Source organism: Copidosoma floridanum, unplaced genomic scaffold (assembly GCF_036245765.1).
Source record: "Copidosoma floridanum isolate Cflo_tuat_1 unplaced genomic scaffold, Cflo_Japanese_pri ptg000018l, whole genome shotgun sequence".
In the NCBI taxonomy this organism is placed as follows: Eukaryota; Metazoa; Arthropoda; class Insecta; order Hymenoptera; family Encyrtidae; genus Copidosoma; species Copidosoma floridanum.
The window spans coordinates 2,800,320-2,823,704 of NW_028321895.1; the positions used below are offsets into that span (position 1 = coordinate 2,800,320).

Here is a 23,385-nt window from a genome sequence, read left to right on the forward strand (position 1 = left end):
ATGAAAATTTTTTAATACTTGTTAGGATATTGAATTTTACCGTATTTTGTGGAACTTTCCAAAAAATGTTGAAAAGCGCTTCCCTCCTGATTTTGACGAAACATTTAATACTTAATTTCGAGCCAATAGTTACGTCTTTTGGACCATTTACTTTTACAATCGGCTTACTTATACATGAATAATGTGAGAAGAAAAAAACCTTAATTCTTATTATGTATGATGAATTGTTTTGATTTACTGAGCATGTAAATACATTCAGGGTTATAATTTCTGTATCCTCAACGATGTAACCAATCTTAGGATCAAAAGTTATCTTTTTGCTGGGTTTAAGTACCTTAGATAGTTAAAAGTTAAAAAGATGTTACAATATACACTTGACAAATAAATAGTTTAATAGATTATATTACTTTTTGCCATTCTTTTAAAGTAACTTTAATTTCAGGGGAAGTCGTCTGACACGGAAAAACCGTGTATCCATCACAACTAGAAGCAAGTAAATATTTCCCTTTTTCATTAACATGCACAAATGGATTTTCATTAGCTGCAAGTGAAAATTTATCATTTTTTAAATGGACTTACAAATCAGTAGTATTGTAAATAAAAAGTTTTTTTTTTGAGAAAAGAAAAAAATTTAGTAATTTTCTTACATTTAACATAAACGTACATCCAGCTCATATATGGATCGTTGTAGTTCTTGAAGGTCATTTTTGTTATTTTTTTGGTTTCATCAGCACAGCAATACCACCCAGTGTCTCCAAAAACAGCTGATGATCTTATAAATGTCTTGTGAGTGCTCCTGTGTTTTGGTGTTATATCAGCCGAAGAAGTCGTCTTTTTTTTTAAGCAAAAAATTAATTGTTATCATTTATTTAAAGTTTTATCTTCGAATAACCAATACAAAAATTTGGTAGTAAAGTCATCCAACTTACCCTACCCTTTGTATTGCTGTTAGGAAAATAAAAATTAATATATCCATCACTCATACATGTAATGTTCAGCATTTCTCCCTCGTTTATCTGTAATTCAGTGACATTTGGAAGGAGCTGAGGTTTAAATCCATGACAGCCTGAAAATACTGTTATAGTAAAAACTTTATTTCGTAATCAGATTATAGTTTACTTTAATAACTAAAAAGTGAATATATTTTAAGGTAGTTAACCATGTACTTATAGAACTATCAATTTGGATGATAACTAAGAAACCTAAGCAAACACCTGATCTTCAGAGATCTCTGAGTTTGTGTCTCATAAAAACTGTAAGACTACTATTATATGACAACTATCTGTACTGAAATTTTTGACTCACTTTTTTTGTTTCTATTAATTGTTTCGTTTATTTTTGACTTCAGAGTCAATTAACTAAGAACCCTCATCGCATGTTCAAAATGCACATTATTCCAGCATGCAAAGCATGTGTTTCCAAGTAGTATTTTTTTTTTTTTTTTATTTTAGTCATGTTTTTGAAAATTAAATGACTGTAACCCCTCTAACTCGTGAAGTTATGAAAAAAATAGTATATTGAGTAACGAGTGCAGGGACTTGGTGAGTATATTTAAATTTCTGAGCAGAAACGTAAGAATAATAATACGAATATAAAAATCAGTATGCGCACTCTTTGAATAAAACAGTTTACAACATGAGTGTGCGAAGCTCATAGTTCTTTGCATGATCGTGCACAAAAATCAGTTTGTAAAAGTGATTTTTTTTGGATTTCATCGTAAAACTCGACTTTGTACACTCTGTGCGAACACTAAATAATACATTACTCTCGTAAAAAGTAAGTAAGAACAGAAAAAATAAAGAGTCCCAGTTCACATTCATCTGACACCTTAGGAGAAACTCAGGATGTTAATATTATAATTTAAGGCTTTCTTTGATTCGTGCACTAGGAGATGTAATTTTTCTTTTTTCATCATACTATGCTGTCAAACAATATTCTACGTTAGTTTATAAGTTTCAAGATCTTGGTGCCTTATTAGTCGTACATTTGGTTCTTGGTAAGAGATCCAAAAGATTTGAAAATTCTCAGTATTCTTAATGTTTTTTTTTTTAACACTTCTAAGGACTAGAGCAATTATTAAAAAAAAAAAAAAATATTTAAAAGATGGCAAATTAATTTAAAAATATAAAATTTTTAATAGAAGTCTCAATTTGCAATACTTGAATAAATGTACACTTTAACAATATTTAAAAAATAGAATAAACAATTTTACTAAGTAAAGAAAACATTTAACTCTTATATCTGACAAAAGAATAGTAAAAAAGAAGGTCTATATTACTTATCTGTATAACTTTAGAACTTTACTATTCTGTAGTACACCCAAAAATATAAAAAACTTTGAAAAAGGAATTAGTTTCAACAGTCCAGTAATGCATACAGGGGAACTTACATGTAAAATATTTTATCAAAAATTACTAGAGTATTAAGTAAAAAAGGAGACACGAACTTGTTAGACTATGTGATCATTAGGAATGTAAGAACAAAAATATTCATTTACTTTAACATCACTTGAAATTTATCTGAAAATTCTTACTTTCTTTAATAATATGCTAAAATTATAGTTTTTGACTCCTATCAACTGATATTTTTATATTTTACATCAAAAGTGTAATATTTTTAGAAACCAATTGTTTTTTGTCTATGTATATCTTTCAAATTTTAGTTTTGAATTATTGGAAAATTCAGTTGTGTTCCTATCTTATCACTGCAATAAGGTAGATTGTCATTAAAAGCATAGTTGATACTTAAATATTAGATTAGGAAAAAAGTAATTTTAGTTTTTCCCAACAGATCGCGTCAATACTTATTTAATAAAGCCATAGTACAGCGCATTTGAAAGGTGTAACGGAGAATGCACAGCTGTTTTCAAATTAAATATGAAATGCCATGTAGAGAGTTGGACCCTAGGGGTCAAGAGTCGCATTCTAAATTTAATTAAGGGATGATTTTTGAGTATTTAAAACAAGATAGTATAAAATAAATGAAGCTTATTGCAGGAAAAAGCCTTTCGGCAAAAAACCTGATTTATTATGTCGAAGGGTTGTACATTAGTAAATCATGGGTGAGAATAACAAAATATACTCAAGTGAATTAACATTTGTGTAAGTTTATGGTGTTTAAAATAATAATTGTACCTTGTCAGGAACTATGGTTGCCTTGAATCTGTTGCTTAGATTTATTTAACGTGAACAAGATTGCGAGCAAGGAGCTCGGCTTTTCCGAGTCTGCTGGCCAGGCAGGACTATTTTTTTCGTTGCCACGAAATATCGTTAATGCCTCTCTGGGAGACGGTGTTTGCTTACGATCAACGCAAGCTTGAAGTTGATCTCAATTTTCTTTTTAGGGTTACTGTGACGTGCGATCAGAGCGAGAGTTTCGTGAGGAGTAAAGTTGTATGCGCAAAAAACCAGAGATTTTTTCATACATTCTGATCGTCTTTTCTTTATACATTCTTTTGTTAATTTGCGTGCATGAATATCTTACGACTTTTATCGAACACCAAAATTTATATTTTTTAAACCAATGAACTACACAACAAAAGATAACGGTCCATAGAATATTGTAGATATAAAAGTATAGTTTGTGTACTCAAGCAAAAATTATTGCACTTTGAAAATGGAGATTCCAGAAAATCATTTTCGTCATATTTTGCTTTTTCACTTTCGAAAAGGAAAAAATGCAGTGCAGGCTCATCAAAAATTATAAAATGTTTATAGAGTTGAGTGCTGAAGTGATTGCTAGTGTCAGAATTATTTTACTCGTTTATGTTCTGGAAATTTCAATATTAGCAATAAACCTCGCCCTGGTCGGCCAAACGTCAAAGAAGTTAATGAAATTCATTAAAAAATTGAGGTAAACCGACATATTTCATTTCACAACAGAGTTACGAAACTAACAATAAACTGTAAAGTAGTTTTGAAATATTTAGACTAAGGCCGGATACTATAAAAAAGCTCGATGCACGGGTTTTTCATGAATTAACAGAGAATCATTTAACGGACCGAGTTTCCATTCGTGAATCGCTGCTCGAACAAATTGAGCTCGAGCCATTTATGAAACGAATGATCACGAGTAATGAAAAGTGGATCATGTTTGACACTTTTGTGCAATGAAAGTCGTAGTCAAAGCCCAGAGAAGCTTCACAGACGGTTGCGAAGCCCGTATTGATACCAAGAAAGGAGATGCTACAGGTTTTCTGGTACTGGAAAAAAATTATTTATTAGGAGCTGCTTGAAACTAGTTTAACAATTCATTTGACTCTGAACTGTCAACAACTAATGCGATTGCAGCAGTTAATGAAAAAAAAAAAAAACGCGCAGAATTGAGCAATCGGAAACGTATTGTCTTTCATTACGATAACGCTAGACGACACATGTATTTAGTGACTCGGCCAAAATTAAGAGAACTTGGCTAGGAAGTTGTAATCCATTCATTGCACAGCCCAGAGCTCGCCCCGTCTGACTACCATTTGATTCAGTCCCCGCAGAACTTTCTTAGTAGTGTAATGTTGGCCTTAAAAGAAGCTTGCAAAAATCACTTGATTCGGTTATTCACCCAAAAACCTCAGAAGTTCTATAGTGACATAATTAGGGTTCTACCAGAAAACTGGAAAAAGGTAATCGATAAAAATAGCACATATATATCGTTGATTAGTGTATATATTGTAGATAAATTCGGTTTGCAAAACAGGAAAAAATTACTATTTCCCCAACCTAATATTTTTTAACTTCACACATGCTCATAATTACGATTCTTATGGAATAAGAATAATTTGTTCGAAAAAATCAATTATGCGACTTAAACACTGAAGCAGTTGTTTTGTTGAGGCAGCTTGGGCGTTTGGTGCCGTACTAAGCAAGGGTCCCTTTAAGGTTCTATGAATTATGAAAAATATTCTTTGTTTATTGAAGATATTTGTCGCATATTGGAATTTCAGAGTCGTACTGGCCTCAAGAGTTATAAAATATTGATAACATTAATAATAAAAACTCACCATTTTTATCTGTGCAAACAAAGAAGACGATAAATTACTTTTCTTTTAGTTTTCTCAAAATCTAAGTGGTGGACATGGTATTTTTACAATTCTAAAATACTATTTATGAGAAAAAGTGCAAATACAGTTTTCATTTGTAGAGGTTTACCATTTACATTTGGAGTTATAGTCGTTTTAGTCATAAATTCCTTAAGACTGCGTGTTAAATTAGTTAGTTTTTGGTAGTGACTGTTTAAAAAATTAAGTTATTAACTGTAGTATTTTTTTATCACAAATAAATAACGCACACTTTGTTAACACAATTTAGAAATTTTAGAGATTATTATCATTCCAATAAAAATCACCCAAGCCACCTTCAATTATACGTTTTGTATTTTAAACTCAATATGCCCCTACTGCAAAGTAAACGATTTCATTGTTACTGATTAATATTTTTGAGTCCCAATTTCTTACGAAATCATTGAAAAAATTCAGTGGTGATCTAAAATATTTGTACATTTCTCATGTTAAACTATGTTTTCACGACTAATAATGTTATCTTGTCGAAAAAAGGTCGTTAATTGAATCAGAGAGTAATAAAACTTTTTTTAGGTAAAAATACTTCTACTTTTTTCTGCTTCAGTATTGTTTCTTCTATGAGATCAACATGGCATAGCCCATTGAACGGATATGACATTAGTATTCTGAGTCTCGTTATTATAGCAAAAAGTTTAACTCTACATTTCCAGTTCTGTTAGATTCATAATAAGTTACTGTAACATTTGTGTGACATCAAATTAAAAAAATTGTCTTACGCAAACAAATTTTTTTTCATTTAATATCAGTTTCATGCATAAATAATATAATAAGCTATATTTTTAGTCAGCCAAATTTCAACAACAAATCGTAGCATTTTTAATAAATAATAAAATAAAATAGAATACGTCACAATCCTTCTATCACTACATTTTAATTTTAACATATTTTCTCAAAATTGGAAATTATAAAATTGTGTGATAGTTACAAAGCGTTATCTGGCAGCAACATCGTAGCACCAGTGCTACTGCTTATTCTTTTAAGCAACTTATACTTTTGATATCTTCGTAGTTACAGCAAATACCCTTTTATTTGATTACGATTTAAAGGTTTAGTCTTTGTTATGCATCGATCCTACTAATGATCTTTAATGGCAAATAATTTTTTTTTGCTAAATAGATGTAATTAAACAGAGAACTGTGACACTTGCTTCATAAAAACTTTCCATTAATTTGCCAGCCCAATATCGTTACTTAATTTTAATTGTCACACCAACATAACTGTAGTCCAAAAAGAATATGTCACTGATCAAGACTAAAAACACTGAGCGACCCAATTCTTTGAATCAAAGAAAATTTCTTTACTCTCATTCCGTTAAATATTTTCTTTTAATTGAAACAAATTTAGTCGATCCAAAAAAACATTTCGTACAACTAAATCAGAAATTCGTAATTAAAAAAAGAAAATTTTAATTTAATAAAATATTGTTTCCAATCAACTTATATTTTTTTACTCATAAGAAAATATTTAACGGAATGAGGGTAAAGAAATTTTCTTTGATTCAAAGAATTGGGTCGCTCAGTGAAGATAAAGTTCAGTGTACTGCTGCCCACGTTACAATTTGAGGTGACAATAAAAATTATGTATAACTTATTTTTACGTATTATTATTAGATATTTTATTATAAATATACTAAAACTATCTACTACAAAAAAAACTGAAGTGATAGTTGTTATACATTGAATCCAGTTGGGTGTTAGGAAATGTATGTTTTTATATATTAATACATACCTGAAAATGTAACAAGAATAATAAGTAATTTTGTCCACTCAAGACGAGTCAGTGAGTTCACCCAACTTTGATAACTCGACATTGCTCACTGCAGGGTGTGTCTAACTTGTTAAAACATTACTTTGTACAATAAATAATTAATGCTTGAAAAGTAAGGCCTTAACCTTAGCTTTATCTATTTTCACTGTATATTGATTTGAGGAACGTCTTAAGGTTACATGCCTTATAAATGCATCGAATAGTAAGATGATTATTGTACCTAACTGCAGGAGTTAAACGTAAAACTGAAGAACTGTACACTTAACAAGTAGACACGTTGGTAAAAGATTACGCCTTGTTACCCACTATATGTAGGTGTCCGATTGTGATTTGTTAAACAGCAATAAAGCTAATTGTCGCTGACATGTGGAGAGAGAAGTTACTAATATTTTGTACCACCCATTCTCTTTCGTAGCCATCGCCACCAATCTGTTGCCCAGCTACAAGCTTTTAAACTTGTAGTTTGAATGATTGTTACTTGTTAACTCTAATGATAATCTTCAAGTATTTTTTAGTTTTTAATAAATTTTTAACTATCCAGCAAATTGATGAAATGAAAATAATAATAGATCTTCTGAGGATGATTATTGAATTACCTCCTGTTAGTTGATTGAGCGTTACTAAAATTCGTCTCCTAGAGTCGGACGATATTACTTTTTGGAGTTTTGAACTAGACAGAAATAGTAATTATCGTATAATATTCGAGATCTTTTTTTAATGGCTCTATTAACTTTTCTTCTTCCTTAAGAGAACCCATCACACCTATCTAAAAAACGCTAAAAGCTTAGACCAACGTGCATCTAAAAAAAGGTGAATTATCTATGAGTCCACTCGTAGCTATACTACGACATGACTGAGTATTACTCAAGTCCATGCATACTAGCCTGCACTGACCGGAAATGAAACAGAAACTCCATGCTTTTTAATACAAGATAAAAAAGTTAAACATGGTAAATCTAGCAGTAAAATATCATTAACTTTACTAAAAATCATCCAACTGTAACCATTTTTTACGTAGATGCACAAGTTACTGTGTTATTTCCCACATAATTTTCAACTCTCCTGAAAAGCAAAGCCAGGCCCTTTTCCCTTTTTCTGACGGTGAGACGTTAAAAGAGAAACCATAACGTATTTTTTGATCCCTAAAACACGATCAGCAAACTTTTTCTGTGACAACCAGTAGCAACAAGGAATTGTTATTTAATATGTGTAAATTTTTTAAGCCATAATAAGATACGTGGACATAAATGAGACAAATTAGTGACATGCTACTATCTGATATGTGTCTCCTAGTTTACGTAATAAGAATGGTTTTAAAATAAGTTAGTTTATCTTCAAATTATTTTATAAAACATATAGTGTATCTTGCATATTTATAACTTGTTTATTTATCAGCGCTGCAACAAGCCTCTACATAAGATGGTATGCATGCTGAAATCATAAGAACTTATTAAAACAGTATCAGATTACTGCATTCAGCAAAAAAATTCCAAGAGCGAATGACAAGATGTGTCATGTACATAAAATATCTACTGGGTAGCGTTTACTGTGAATCGACTATTAAATGCACTTTTCCAGCCAACAATTAGGTTGGCAGGAGATCTCTATGTAACGGTCAGTGGTTAGCTTCTCTCAAAAGAACCCTGGTGGTCTCGACAACTGAAAAATTTTGCTGTTGTCTTCATTACAAGAATAGGAAAACTAGGGGCTCATATTTTGAGTTTTTTTTTATTAACAATATGTTAAAAGAACCTTCAGCGATTTTTGAGGGAATAATTGAAAACCACAACCTATTGGAGTTTTTAAAGATCCGTAGCTATCATGCTAACTAAACCATTAAACCATGGAAACTCCGTTTATAAGAATGATTATTTTCATACCTGGTGGCATATGTCACCAGAGTAACCAGCATGATTGAAAAACTCTTTGTACATACCCTACTTAAGGTCTATTCTTCCGACTGAGGGTGCACTGAACGTCTACAAATAAAAAAAGTACGCCCAAAGTATGAGCCAATTATGTCATTTAATATGTTAAAAAGTTTCTAAATAACAAATGAAGACGTTTTCTACTTTTGGTTCTTAATTATGGGAAGGAAGTCAAGTTTTAAAACTAAATGTTTTTTATCACTTTTGAAGAAAAGCTCTTAAAACCGTTTGATAAATCGGTTAACAAATAATATATTACTAGATGTTTTAAAAGATTATTGGAAATATTATTCAAAATTTAGATCATGATCCATCTTATGTTAAAAGTGTAATAAAATTTTACACGAATTTCATCAAAGGTCGTCAGAAATTTATTACTTATCGGCTGAAACTGTTTGTTTGTTCCTATTAAAGTGCAAAAATGTTTCTAAAATAAAAAATTATGATTTTTTTTAGGTTTGAAATGAAAAAGTGGCATGTTATGTAAGTAGCTCAATGCTGAATAAAATAGAAAATTTACCTTGTGAACTATCGAGTATTTTTATAGCCGGACCAAAATATGAAAGTTTTGCCTTGAAGAAAAACTCTCCACTAACAAAAATCTTAAATAAATTGTAAGTATACTTGAATAAATTTTCGTAACAGTTGTATAATAATTAATTTTGTTTAGTATTCTTAGATTTTTTGAACACGGCCTTATTACAAGATTTAAAATAAGTATCAAAAGAAAACCTAATAATAATATGAATAAATTTTATCAAGTTGGTAAGGTAAAAGTACCTATTCGTGAAACATGTCCTTTTTATGAAAACTCAAGATTAAATAAGCATGAAAATTCTAATAATAAAAATAAAATATACTGAAGAATCTCTATAATACTACCGTATCAAATTAACAAAAATAGTAAACAATTTCAAACATTATTATATTGAAAAATATATTATTACGAATCTGGTTTTCATAATACGGACAGTTTGAAACATAACCTGCAATTTGTGATGTTCCTATTTATGAAATGCACGAGCCCATTTAATTAACATGTAAATTTCATAATTGGGACTTGTGTCTCATAAATATGGACACAACTTTTTAGCTATTCCATAGTTATGAACATTTTGATCGTGTCAATATTTGCTTATAAAATTATTTTTTTACATCTGAATTTAATTTCAAAAATGTCAATTTGTTCAGAAGAGCATAGCGCTTCTACTAAAATCCAAAATTATTAACATATGACTATTTTTTTATTTAATATTGGTCGATGAAACGTAACAATCAAAATTTGTATCCATAATACGTACTTTTACCTTATGGAAGATGTCATACTCTCATTCACAATTTTTTTATGCGAGTTCCCACTAAGCCTTATTGTACTGATGCTGGAAAAGTAACATTATCAATGGCTTAATAAAAACAAAAAAACAACCACGTTAAGACAAGAGGTACCAGAAGGAAGTTACGTCATGCAGTCAAGCTATTGTAAAATTACATTCTTTGTGATGACACACTTAATCCATAAACCTCAGAAATATTTTAAAGTAAATAAATAATATGTAAAGATGGTTAGTGATATTTTTTTGTTAAATATAATTATTTGTCTGGCTATAATAACTAATCTAAACTCAATAGTCAAATTTTTGCTTAATTTAATTTCTACATCATACCGCATAACTTCATCATAGTAAATTTTCTGTGAGGTAATGCGGTAATTGAATTTATACGTGAGGAAAATTTTTTTTAGTTTACGTAAATAATTCTCTCGTAAAACTAATGATTATCCGTGTATGCCTTGCTACTTAAAAAATTTGTATTTTTTATGTAGTTGCTGACTATCCTTAATTTTAATGTTCTTTTGTGATAAATTATCTTTATCCCCATCATTTTCTGAAATGGATGTTATGTATTAAAATGATTTGACGAAAATAAATACAACAATTTCTTGGAGTAAGTTACAGCAGTTATTATCATTAGGGTGCTTTGCCCTACATAGGCGGCCCACCTGAAGGTCATTTTATGAAAGTTACTCTTTTTACAAAGCAATTTGTATCTTTTGAATACATATAAGGAGTTGGCAAGATCATGAGATTTAACTTTTTTTTCACTTGCTGAAGATTTTACGACCAAAACTTTTTATGAAAGCAATGTACGAATTTTCTTGATGAGAGGCAAAATATTTCTGAAACTTATGAAAGTAAGATTTTGATTAGTAAAAAATAAATTTTTACTCTTGTCAATAATTTGAACTATGTAGCAAGTCAAGAGCTGCTTTTATAAGATACCAAATCATAAAAAAATATAAACGTCAGATTGACTGAATTTTGGAAAATTTTTTAGTAAAAATCAATGATACGATTTATTATACGTTCGAAGAAAGTGTATATTGTACGTCATTTATTGGAAAAATGTGTTTAAGAAAATCTATAAAATATTAAAAATTCTATAAATTTGGTTTCTAATAGCAATTTGCCTTAAATTTTAACTTTTTTAAATGAGTACCTACTTATTATGAGTATATTATACGAAATTTTTAATCTTCAATTAAGGGATTATAAAGAAAGTTAAAAAGGATATCAATTTCAAAGTTAAGAAAATATAAGTTAATTATAAAGCGAATGTTTTAAAAGATAACTTTAGTTTTCAAAAATATAGTTTAAACTAGTACATAAAATGTTTTTTTTTTTTTTTTTTATAGCTTACTTGTATAAAATAGAATAAAACAAAGGTATCGTGATAGTTATAGAGTGTTTAGAATCATTCATATTTACTTTAATAGAGGAAGTTGGAAATACAAATTAAAATAATATTAATGAAGATGAAAGTAGTAAAGTTACTAAAAATGTATTTCAAATTATTAATGACTAAAAACAGTTTTTTCATCATACACTGGCGGGAAGTTTGCGTTCATGTCCTGATTTTGGGGTAGGAAGTCATACATTTCCGTCTGCTTCAAATGCGCAGTAAGGTCCTGTGCAGCTCTCTTAAAGTAACTTTTTTAACCGATATGTATTCAAACATGCAAAAAACTTTTTCTATTCCTCATAAGTATTTTAGTTATTTTTAAAATTATTTTATTCACAACTCCATTAAATATAAGTTGTTGTCATTATAATTGAAAATACAAGACAGAAGACTGTTTAACACTAATCTTAACAATAAAAAATAATAAAATTTTTTTGCTTTTGACACAGTGAAAGGTTTAGCCTTTGTTAGTTTGGGTATTTTAAAAATTTTTTTTTAAGATAGTCTTTAGCTTTTAAAAATTTTCAATCTGAATATTGTGCCTTAGTAGTAGCATAGTTCGTAACATATACCACCGAGCCGATAGGGACGAGGATTTCATTTTTTCATCAATTTACTAAAATAAACAAGCCAAACATTTTTTGTAAACATTCATTGTAACTTAGTTTTGATCACACCATTCAATAAATGCCCTACAAGTTACTTCGTATCTAGCACAGGACTTTTTAGGCAATAAATTAGAAGCAATGGAATTTTGCGTCTCTTTCAAAATTTATAATAATGACTTTTTCTGTCTCACCGTCCGAATCAAATTTTTTAGAAGAGGACGTTTTGACTATGAGAAAAAGAAATACAACGAAAATCAGACATGTAAAATCTGTATAACCGTTCTACAGAGGCTTACATTACATGCTGGTATCATTATTTTTTGTCTCTGCATATCATGAATTTTACTATGTTTATACACAGAATCGTAAAAAAATTAACTCAACTTACGAAAAAATCTTAGGTAATCTGTTCAGGAGTTGTTACAATCCACGTAATTACAAGTACGATTAAGACTTTTTAAAACTCTTAGTACACGACGCAGACGTATCAATGTTTTTTTACGAGGTATACAAACAAAAGTGCATCAAATGAAGGTAAAGTTATATTACTGCAGCTGCTGTTCCTCTAAAGTCCCTTGATTAAAAAGCGCATGCGTGCGTAACAACCAACATATTAACTGAACGACTGCAGCAGACTGAATCTTTATACGTGCTAAAATTGATTTTTTCTTAAAATTTATTAAATGATTTACATTTGGAGAGTAGCAAGCTTCCCGCCAGGTATGATGAAAAATCGTATACCGCCAGTTGGCAGGAAAGTAGAACATCCTTGTCCACGTATTTGCCACTATACGAAGGCAATGTATATACGTGGACGGGAATGTGCTACTTTCCTGCATCATGGTGTAATGTACTATATCATCACCATTGATTATAAAAAAGTTCGATTTTTTTTATTGGAAACTTTATACACATTTTAGTTGCTGTTATATAATTATTTAATAATTTAATCTGTTTTTTCTTTGAAATTTAAAAAAAATTATGTTAAACTCAAATAAAGCCATATCAAGTATAAAAATTTAAGTTAACACATTGCAATATTATGTACTCATTACAAATCAGAATTCACCCTCTTCTTTTCTAGATCTTCAGAACATGTTACCGAGAAGAAATTAATAATTGTAGCAATGCACACTGTACTAACGTTATTAATATCAAAATAATTTTTTCTTGGTTCTATAATCTCGAAAGACACGTTAAGTGGCACATCCATAAAGTCTATAGTCTACTACCGTAGTGTGTTAAAATGTAATGTGAAACGATTCCACTAAGTAATTTTACATTTATTTCTGACACTTTTTAGAACAAAAATCTTCTTATTAAAAATATTTTTGTTCGCATTAAATACAGTTTATTCGGTCAAATAATAAGCTGTAAATATTAAAGAAAATATGAATATGCTGAAAAGTACCGTGCGTTTCTTATGCCATAAAATAATTGCTTGCCATAAGGAGCCGTTGATTTGCAGTTTCTTCCGTATAATTTCCGAAAAGAGCTATTTTTTACAGCTGTTAAGATTTTAAACTCCCAAAAAATACATTAAAAAAAAATTTCTTTTTTTCTTATCTAACAGCTTTATTACCAGAGCAACAAAGTCCTGGAGCTTAACTTCTACATTTTTTATCACCACAAAAATACAAACACATTTTCTACTCATTTAAAAAACTGAATGTAGATCTTTAAAGATTTAAGAGATTACTGTGAGGGTACAATGAAAAACCGATCTGTCATGGTAATGGACTTTTTATTTGTCGATTTTGACGCTGCTGTTCCCATCTCGATAAATTTTCTGCGTCAGTTTCTTGACACCTAAGTAAAATTGTATGTATTAGATACATTTAAAGTTTTTCTTCAAATTCACCCTCTTGCGACTTTTGGCATGCTTAAAATTTTTGTGACCCCCTAAGGCTGTTTTCTGCCAACTTTGTTAAGTTCTCATATATTTGTTGGCAATGTAGTTCGACGTCCGATGGCCCTAAAAAAGACCGGTGAGTTTCTTAAGTAAACTCTTTCTTGACTAAAGTTTACAGCAATTGTGACTGCATCTATACCTCAGAGTGATCTCATCTGGCATGCTGTTGAAGCCCTAGAGTGATCGGAAGAAAAATGACAAAGTTTTGAACTTTGGAGCTAATTGTCGTGCTCTTTTCCAACATTTTCTGGTATAACTTTGAAGACATTGTGTCTAACGCACCTTTTTTTGGCAGACTCAATTATTTTGGTGATCTTAGGTGAATAGATTGGTTTGTGACGCTTGCCCGTTGGAGACTGTCCCGTTGGCATAAGTTTTTTTTCTTTATAGCTGTTAGGTTCACCTTGAAGAGGATCAGTGATTCCAGGTTGAATGCTTAGAGTCGAGAGGGTAATATAGGATCGTTTATCACTAGGATTCGCAGGGTTGCGAAGAACAACTTCGCTCGTGATGTCTGTCATTGAATGACTGACTTGGTTTAATGGTGGCCGTTATTAGTTAAGTAGTCTTTTGGTTTACAAATTATCTCAAGAATTGGTAGTGAAAATGTATTTTTTGGCAAGGTAATTTAAACTTAGGTAGCCTTTAAGGCGCTTCTCCCGAAAAATGAACTATTATATTTTTGCTTGAAATTTTGTTTTTTGCTAGATGACGTAATAATACACATTTTCTGAAAATTCATATAAGGTAAATAATTATTATTTAAATAATTTATTTAACCGATGAGATGGATGGTTAAGGACATTCATCACAGTTAGCGAGAGAAATCATAGAGCGGTAAGGGGGGTGCGAGCGCGGGGCAACGTTGCAAGTTTCTGTCGTCTGTCACTTCCATATACATATTCGTATACGTGTATGCCGTTGTCATAACCTGGCTCACGGTCATAGACTACGAAGACGTAGATGGCGCGCTCCGTCCTCTGGTTTATTCCGGGTAGTGAGTCCGTTATCTGGTTAGGCACGGAAGTGCCAGGTCAATCGGATATTCTTGGGTCGGTCGCTGAATGTCCGGGTCCTTGGTTATTTGAACAAGTAGAGTCCCTATGTGGTGAACACCGAATTTGTCCCAGAAGATGACGTCGAGGTATCTTGAACACACTAAGGAACGTGATTACTCACTTCAGCTACCCTGATCGATCGCGAAACAACAACAGAGAAAATACTTTCCGTAGGTTTTTGGAGGGAGTTGCCAAAATAGAGCGTCGCAAGCTTTGCCTGGATCATAATCTCATTTCCAACTCACCCTCTGCATGAAAATCCAATGCCTTTTATACCCTGCAAGTCGTGTCGAAAGTCACAAAGACCACTTGTTTGTCCTAGTTTGTCCTTGAATTTTTCTGATTAAAGCTGTTGTTTTGAAAATCCTTTCAAAGGTATGAATGGCCGTAGACTCAAGGCCAAGCTTGTTTTTGTTGAGGTGAGTGCTGCTGGTAGTCACGCAAGCCACTTATTTACTTAAAAGACCCATTATTCTGAAAATCAGGCTTGTATGCGTTGGGATGAGTCATTCCATCAGTCACGTAAGCCACTTGTAGATGATGATGATGTGATGAGGATAAGGATGATGATGATGATGCGACGATGGATGAAAAAGGGGGCGTTAATATATTTGCAGTTGCTTTCAGACTGATGCCTTGTCTTCAGGGTGATAAGTCTGCGAAGCTCTGAACAGAGTTTAATGTGATGGTGATGGTACTGATTAAGATGATAATGATGTGCTGATGATGATGCTGATGATTACGATGATGATGATGGTGATGATGATGAGGATGATGTGCTGATAACTGACGAGGAGGGGCTTACAATCAACAATAAGGCTGTTTGAGAGCCGTCAGAAGAGGGCAATCTTGTACTCCAGGTGATGATGATAATGCCGGTAATAATGGGAGGGCTTATGGTAGTGATGACGACGACGACGATGATGACGATGATGACGATGATGATGATGGTGAGAATGAGAACAAGTGTATATATATACATATTTACATTTTATTTTATTCAAGTTACTCTCCCCTTTTCCGAGATAAGGCCTCTTAATATCAGCTCCCGGTTACATAAATATGTCAGACGACACGAATGGCACCCAGTGAGCACTCCCACCCACGGGGGACTTCGCCCGCACTGAGGGCAGAATGGTAGCCGCACCGTAAAGTATAACCGAACGATTTAGAAGTACTGGAACAACCAGCCATCAGGAACTGCCCTGGCAGTTCAAACACGACCAGGTGCCATTAGGTCCCTCCAGGAAGGTGACCTCTACGTGGCAGACCTGGAGATCAGCCCCATGGAGGACCCAACCACGCTCAGCAGCCTGGCGTATCAGCATACACTGCTGAAGGCCAGGAGGCCATGGATCCACCAACCCAGGCGGGAGTCCCCCACTGGGGGGGGGGCGTGGTCTATTTGCAGGTGGGCAACGTACCCCTGCATTACAGGCACCGGCTGCGCCACAAACGCCGGTACCAGGGGTAGGTTTGCCATCGGGGGGGGGGGGGACTCTCCAACCAGGAGCTCCGGGATTGGCAGGCCCTCCACGACAGGAACCGGGTCTTCCTCCTGGTTTTCGCCATTTAGCGGCCCATTGTGCGGAGCAGCGACTTCGATGACGGGTGGTGGAGGTTTCGGAGAAAGGCACATCCTGGGGGGGTGGGGGAGGAAGAGAAGAATTAAACTTTTAATGCAAGGTTGGAAAAATTAGGAAAATCGTTCACCTGTTATCCTTTTGGCATGAATTAGGAGGGCTCACTTGAGGTCGAAACGGTAGACGGCTAACCAATTTCATGAATGACTCGACCCAAGGGCCTGTTTATGAGCCCCAAAGGACGAATACATAAGAACCTTCCAGCTTAATTTATGCAAGTGTTATTATGAGAACAAAAGTGGAATTATGTGGACGTCTGCATAATTCTACCATGTTATAAATATTCATGTTAGAATCACATTAAGTTTGCATAAGTCACTACTTATAAACATATATATTACTATCGACGTATGTTGGAGGACTACATTATCTGAAACAAAACTATCAAGATGCTATGGCTATAATGAGAAAATGCGGTAAACCAGATTTATTTATGACAATAACGTGCAATCCTAAATAAAAAGAATTAAAAATGGTTCTGGCTAACTTAAAAAAAAGACACTGCCTAACTATATACGTTCTTATATCAAATATAACTGCTTGCACTCAAAGAAAAATGGAAGTGTCAGACTTCAAACTTGTGGTACTCTCATCTTACGATAACTGTTAAACTCTCTCACTACCACATTTGACTGTACCTCGTTCAATATTAGAAACGTAGTCGTTCAATGATGTTGGTGGTGCTTCGCTTCCAAGTTAGAAGTTAGTTATGATCATCTTGGAGCGCCTAGCGCTCAAAAAATATCGAACACTATGAGCTCCACGGTAAGAGCGCAGAAGCTCGATGTTGGGCGCTCTAAGCTCCCAACATCAAGCTTCAAGAGTTCAACTACTTTGCACGCCATGTAGCTCATATGAAATATACTGCAGTACTACAGTATTTAAACTATATATAGTAGTTCCATGTTAGACTTAAGACAAATTATGTAAAATTTAATTGTATAAAACGATTATTAGTTTTTAGGTATATTATAATTATTAGTTATGTATATACATCCAATAACCCCAAATTTATCTTTGTTAATGAAATGCACGCAAAAGCTTTTTTACTTTAATTTTTAAAAATAATACAATACAACATAGTGTTTCAATGCCTCATTAATTATACGGGTATAAAGTTCTCACAGTTTCTTCATTATACATTATTTCGTTATAAGTAAGTAATCAATGTAAACGTGTCATACATGATACTTAGTAGATAATATACAAATCTTTATTTATCTGTGTCACCAGACATGGTCCTATAGGATGTACATCTTTAGCAGAGCACACGCTAGTTTTGCTTTCATCTATAAAAACTTAATATGCGTAAGATTTACTTTTGAAGTTAATACTATGTACATCATGAAAAATAAAAACTAATTTTATTTTTTTTAAATACAGTTTCAGTGGAATTTTTTACCATAATAAGTAGGAAAAAAATAGTATAAATTCTATGTATAACTTTTTGAATAAATACATTAGTACGAACATTGTTAAAAAAAATTCCAACGTTGCCAAATAACAGTTTTTGTGAAATAAGGGCTAAAAACAAAAACGAAGTTAAAAAAAAAAACAGCGATTTGCAGCGCTAAAGAAAAATAAAAATTTGAGTTAGGAACAATAATATTCGAACAATTACTTTTTGCGTAAATAACTACTCAACTTATTGAAGTCATAGACGTATCTTTTCAGGCAAAAATTTTAGAGTTGTGAGCCCTCCATTCATTGTTTTTTTTTTTTTTTACATACAAGTCTCAAAACCTATTAACCTATATCATACAAGATAATTGAGAAAATGTAAAAATGCCGTATGTCTGCCAATCTACGAGTATCCATTGTACTGTAAAAATGTAAACACCTATGTTTGTGTTCAGAAGGGCTTAATCTACAAACTTATTGGAAAATAATTAGCAAAATCATCCGATAAAATTCTAGAAAAAGCATCTAAAATATCGTTTATTTTGTGGACGGAGCCGCTTCCCATACAAGTGGCGTCGAAAGCTGATGTGGTGGGAAGTACAGCAGTTCTGCTGTTTCGTAGCTCTCAACTGTTAAAATAGTTAAAAAATACTATAGGCCAAAAATATATTTTTTAATTATACGGTCTGTTAAATAATACCTACAAAATTTTTTTATTAAGTAATAGAATTACACAGTGTTATATTATAAAATAAAATAATTGATATAAAACATGATTTTTATATCTCTACTATTTCAAGTTCAAAATAAGACTAATATATATATATATAGTTTGAATACGAAGCTATATGGCGTGCAAAGTAGTTGAACTCTTGAAGCTCGATGTTGGGAGCTGAGAGCGCCCAACATTGAGCTTGTGCGCTCCTACCGTGGAGCTCGTAGCGTTTAATATTATTTGAGCGCTTGGCGTTCGAAGTTGGTTATACCTAACTTCTAACTTGGAAGCGAAGCACGACCAACATCATCGAACGACTACTTTTCTAATATTGAACGAGATGTTATCAAACGTTGTAGTACAACACCTCGATGCCATTGAATGTGTTAGCTGCCAAAAAGTTTAAAGTCTCACACCACCTGCTGTCGACCGATAAGGTAGGATCCAATCCATGCGCACGCTGAGTCGAAGAATGCAAGCCTCCCAAGCTTCACTAAAAGCAAGCTGGCATCAACACAGTCGAATGCCCTTGAAAAATCGACAGCAACAAGCAGCGTGATCAGCTGATCGTCTGCAGCCTCCCTTATGTCATCGAGCATCTTTATGAGTGCAGTATGTGTGCTATGATGCTTTCTGAAGCCAGACTGCAAGCGATCAATAAGGTCACGGCGGTAGATGTATGCAGTAATCTGCTCGGCAGCGACAGCTTCCAGAATCTTAGAGGTGGTCGACAAAAGAGCAATAGGTTGAAGATGGCCAAGGTCAGTTGGCTGTCGACATTTAGGAATCGGACGTATAAATGACCTTTTCTACGCAACAGGAAATACTCCCGACTGTAGTGAGCAGTCGAATATATGCAACAAGACTGGAAGAATTGTTGGAAGACAGTTCCTGAGGCTCCTTACAGGTATACCATCCGGGCCAACAGCATTAGACTTAATATTTATTTATTTCATCACAGCTAGCAGGGAGCGCAATTCTCTCTCTGCACCCCGAAGAGGCACCCATCTCACTCACGTATCTCCACATTTCAGTCGCACTTCTCGATTTAACCAATCTATCCTTGTAGTAAGTTGTCATGGCCTGATGCGATGCTCAGCGTACATGACCCCGCAGCCGCTTGTATGCTGCATGATCAGATTCCCTTCTATACCTCCTGTACACAGTCCACGCCCTATTTCGTACCCTGATCAGTTCGCGCAGATCATCAGTAATCCAAGGTGAACGCCTCTTCCGAAGGGTGAACACTTGATATGGGGCATGCACATCGTAGAGCTGTGTAAGACGCTTCATGAAATAATCAGCCTTCCGACTAACATTCGGCTGCCCATGAAGGTCACTCCAATCCATGCTTTGAAGGTCATTATTGAAACAAGCAATGTCAAAGTCACGGAATGATCGTCTCGTCACTAAGCGACTAACACACTGTGGAATTTCAAGCAGCAGTGAAGCTGACAGGAAATCATGTTTAGATATTGCAGGATAAGGCATCTGAGTGAAATCGCGAACATGGTTAACATCACTTACACAGATATAGTCAATTGTCGTGTGTGAATCACCAATGTGATGAGTTGGCAAAAAACAAAGGGGCTGAAGGCCACACACCATCAAGGAGCCCTGCAAAATGCGGCAGCTCGAAGAGTCATCGGTCCAGTTAATATTGAAGTCCCCAAGCAGCACTGTGAAATAACAAGGCACATTGCAATTCATAAGAACATCCTCAATGTCAGATCAATAACCAGCCTTTGGGAGGGAATAGATGACACCGAGCAGCACGCGCGCACTGCGGAAGTCAAGTGAAACAAAGAGGTTCTCAGGTCTTTTTGAGTAAGTTTCACCAGCCATGGTGTGACATACCACTCTACAAGGAATAGACTCATGCACGTACAATGCAACACCTCTGCTGCCTCTTCCAACGCGGTCAGACCAAATCAGCTCAAAGTTCTGTACTGGAAATTTATCGGAAGATGTAAACAGCTTAAGCCAGGACTCACTAATTGCTAGCAGGTGAAGCTGATAATCCGTAATTAAAGATGGGATGTCAGCAAAATGAGCCTCCAGTGACTGTGCATTAATATGACCTATCTTAAATAGTTCTTTATGACAGTGAGCCATAATCAATAGATCTAATCTTACGCTCAACTTTTTTTGTCAAGGTTGGACATCCCACCTTGTTAAATGCTGAATGCGAGTGCACAGCACCACCTGCAGCTATACAGTTGCAACACTTGAGAATGTCTCTCTTGTCTCTAACTGTGCACTTACTACTCAAATGGTTACCAGCACAGTGGCGACAACAAATATCCTTATTACAATTATTGGCTATGTGCCAATAGGTCGAGCACTTGAAGCACTGCATAATTGTTATGTGGTCCTCAATACGGCATTCAGACCAGTTAACTCAGATCTTCTGCTATCTCAGTAACTCCAGCCTATGCTTGGGACTGACCTCAATTACACAAGAGCGCACAGGATAAGAGAAAAAAAAATTTTTTTAATATACATTTTCTGGGAGTTTAAAATCTTAACAGCTTTAAAAAACATCTCTTTTCATAAATTATACGGGAGAAACTGCAAATAAACGGCTCCTTATGGCCAACGATTATTTAATGGCATAAGGAACGCATGGTACTTTTCAGCATAATTATATTTTTTAAATTCTTACACCTTATTATTTGACCAAATAAACTATATGAATTTCGTAAAAATATGTTTTTAATAAGAAGATTTTTGTTCTGAGAAGTGTCAGGAATAGATGTAAAATTTCTAATTAAGAACGTTTTACATTACATGACAACAACTACGGTGTTCCATTCAGTAAGTCTTGGGCGAAGCCGAGACGGGGGGCCGCTAGTCATTGATATAGGAGCTCATGTCAATGCCACAAAATATCAAGTCGCTTGCGAGCGCGACAATGTAAATTTAAGGAAGCAGACGAAACCTCGGCGTCCGCGCTACTGTTTATTTCAGATGTGTATACTTGAGCTTTCAAATACCGAAAAATAAATATTTTTGCCAGTATGCCTGATGTATGCTAGCTTAACTCAGTCTCTTTTATTCTACTCCACAGCTCTACTGACAAAATATAGGCCAAAAAGTTGTTAGAAAAACGAAAATGAGACATGTGTATCTCAAAATGCTTAAAACAAGATCTTTTCATGTTCAGTCTTCGAGAAATGGTCTTATCGTTAAGTTAGCTGAAAGCCAAATTTTTTCTGTATACGATTGGAATTTGGGATTGGAGTGTTTTTAAAATCAAGCAGAGCTGCCACCAGTGTGATATAGGCAACAAGTACTTACTTGCTAATTTCACAGTAGATAGTATGCAGCGTTGAGAGTTCTAAGATGGTAGAGCGCTTGCTTCTCGCCTGGAGGACTCGGGTTCGAGACTCCGCTCTGTCACTTTCTCCCAGGTAACTAGGTGGTGTTTTTAATATGACCTAATTCACTAGGATATTATATAAAAAGGCTAATGGTATATAGCATTTTGGCGTGGCATGTAGATACGCAGTTATTAGTAAGAAACAAGAAAATGCCTTAGAAAAGAGGGGTGGTGAATATGACTCTTTCATAATAAAACTGTTCCCTAAATGCTTCGCCCAGATGGTGAGTGCCCCTCCTCTCATTCCTTTGAAAGCAAACTGCAGGCCTTCAAAATTCTCTGTTATTTTCCTTCTTCCTTCTTCTCTTGTGCCCTTTTGTCTTCTAGGGGAGTGGTCCTCACGGACCTGTCCCATGAGAGGAGGTTAGTTTTTATTCAGTAGACACACTAGGTGAATCCGACACTACTACTGGATTAGCTGGGGTGTCTATGTCTATGAAGATTTTCTCCTCCCTGCTCCATCAAACAAACAAAAAATCCTCTAAATGATTGATAATACAAATAATAAAATGAATGTGCGATTTGCATAGTTAATAATCATACAATTATAATTAATATTATACAGTAAAATAAAAAATCATTTAATAAAAATAATTGTCTTAGTAACTTATACGTCACTTTTACAATTTTAATATCTGTTTTCGTAATAAATAATTATTTATTGTAAGAATTTCTTAGGTATTAAATAACTGTAATTTGGAATGTTTGGATTTTATTAGAACATAAAAAAAACATTATGATGAGAGCTAGTTAAATAAATGACCAATTTCGGATTTTTTATGTGTATAATTACGAAGTCTTTTATCTAAAAATTTTTTGGAAGAAGTAGTTGAATTTATGTAGGTAAGAAAAATTGCTGAGAATCATATGATAAATTGGTAAAATAAAAGAAAGAAAAAGAAAAAAGCATCTTAGATAAAAATCCTGAAACTGTATTTTTTCGACAACTAATTTTGTTTGGTGAATGTACAAACTATTTGTACAAATAAACCTTTGCACTTATTTATACATTCAAAACATCTTCAAATGAGCAACTTTAAGTAGAAATTTAATAAAGTGGGACAGTTGTAGATCACCGTAGCTATGTTGTGTGGGACTAAGTTTCTATACAGTAATTTGTATATGAGCGATATCTAATGTTGTTAAGTTTTTTTAAATAAA

General features: G+C 33.5%; 1 pseudogene; it reads right to left on the reverse strand.

Moving 5' to 3' along the window:
* The window catches only part of LOC149374601 (uncharacterized), a 39,818-nt pseudogene extending 20,377 nt beyond the window's left edge, over positions 1–19,441 (reverse strand).
* Between the last annotated feature and the right edge of the window lie 3,944 nt (positions 19,442–23,385).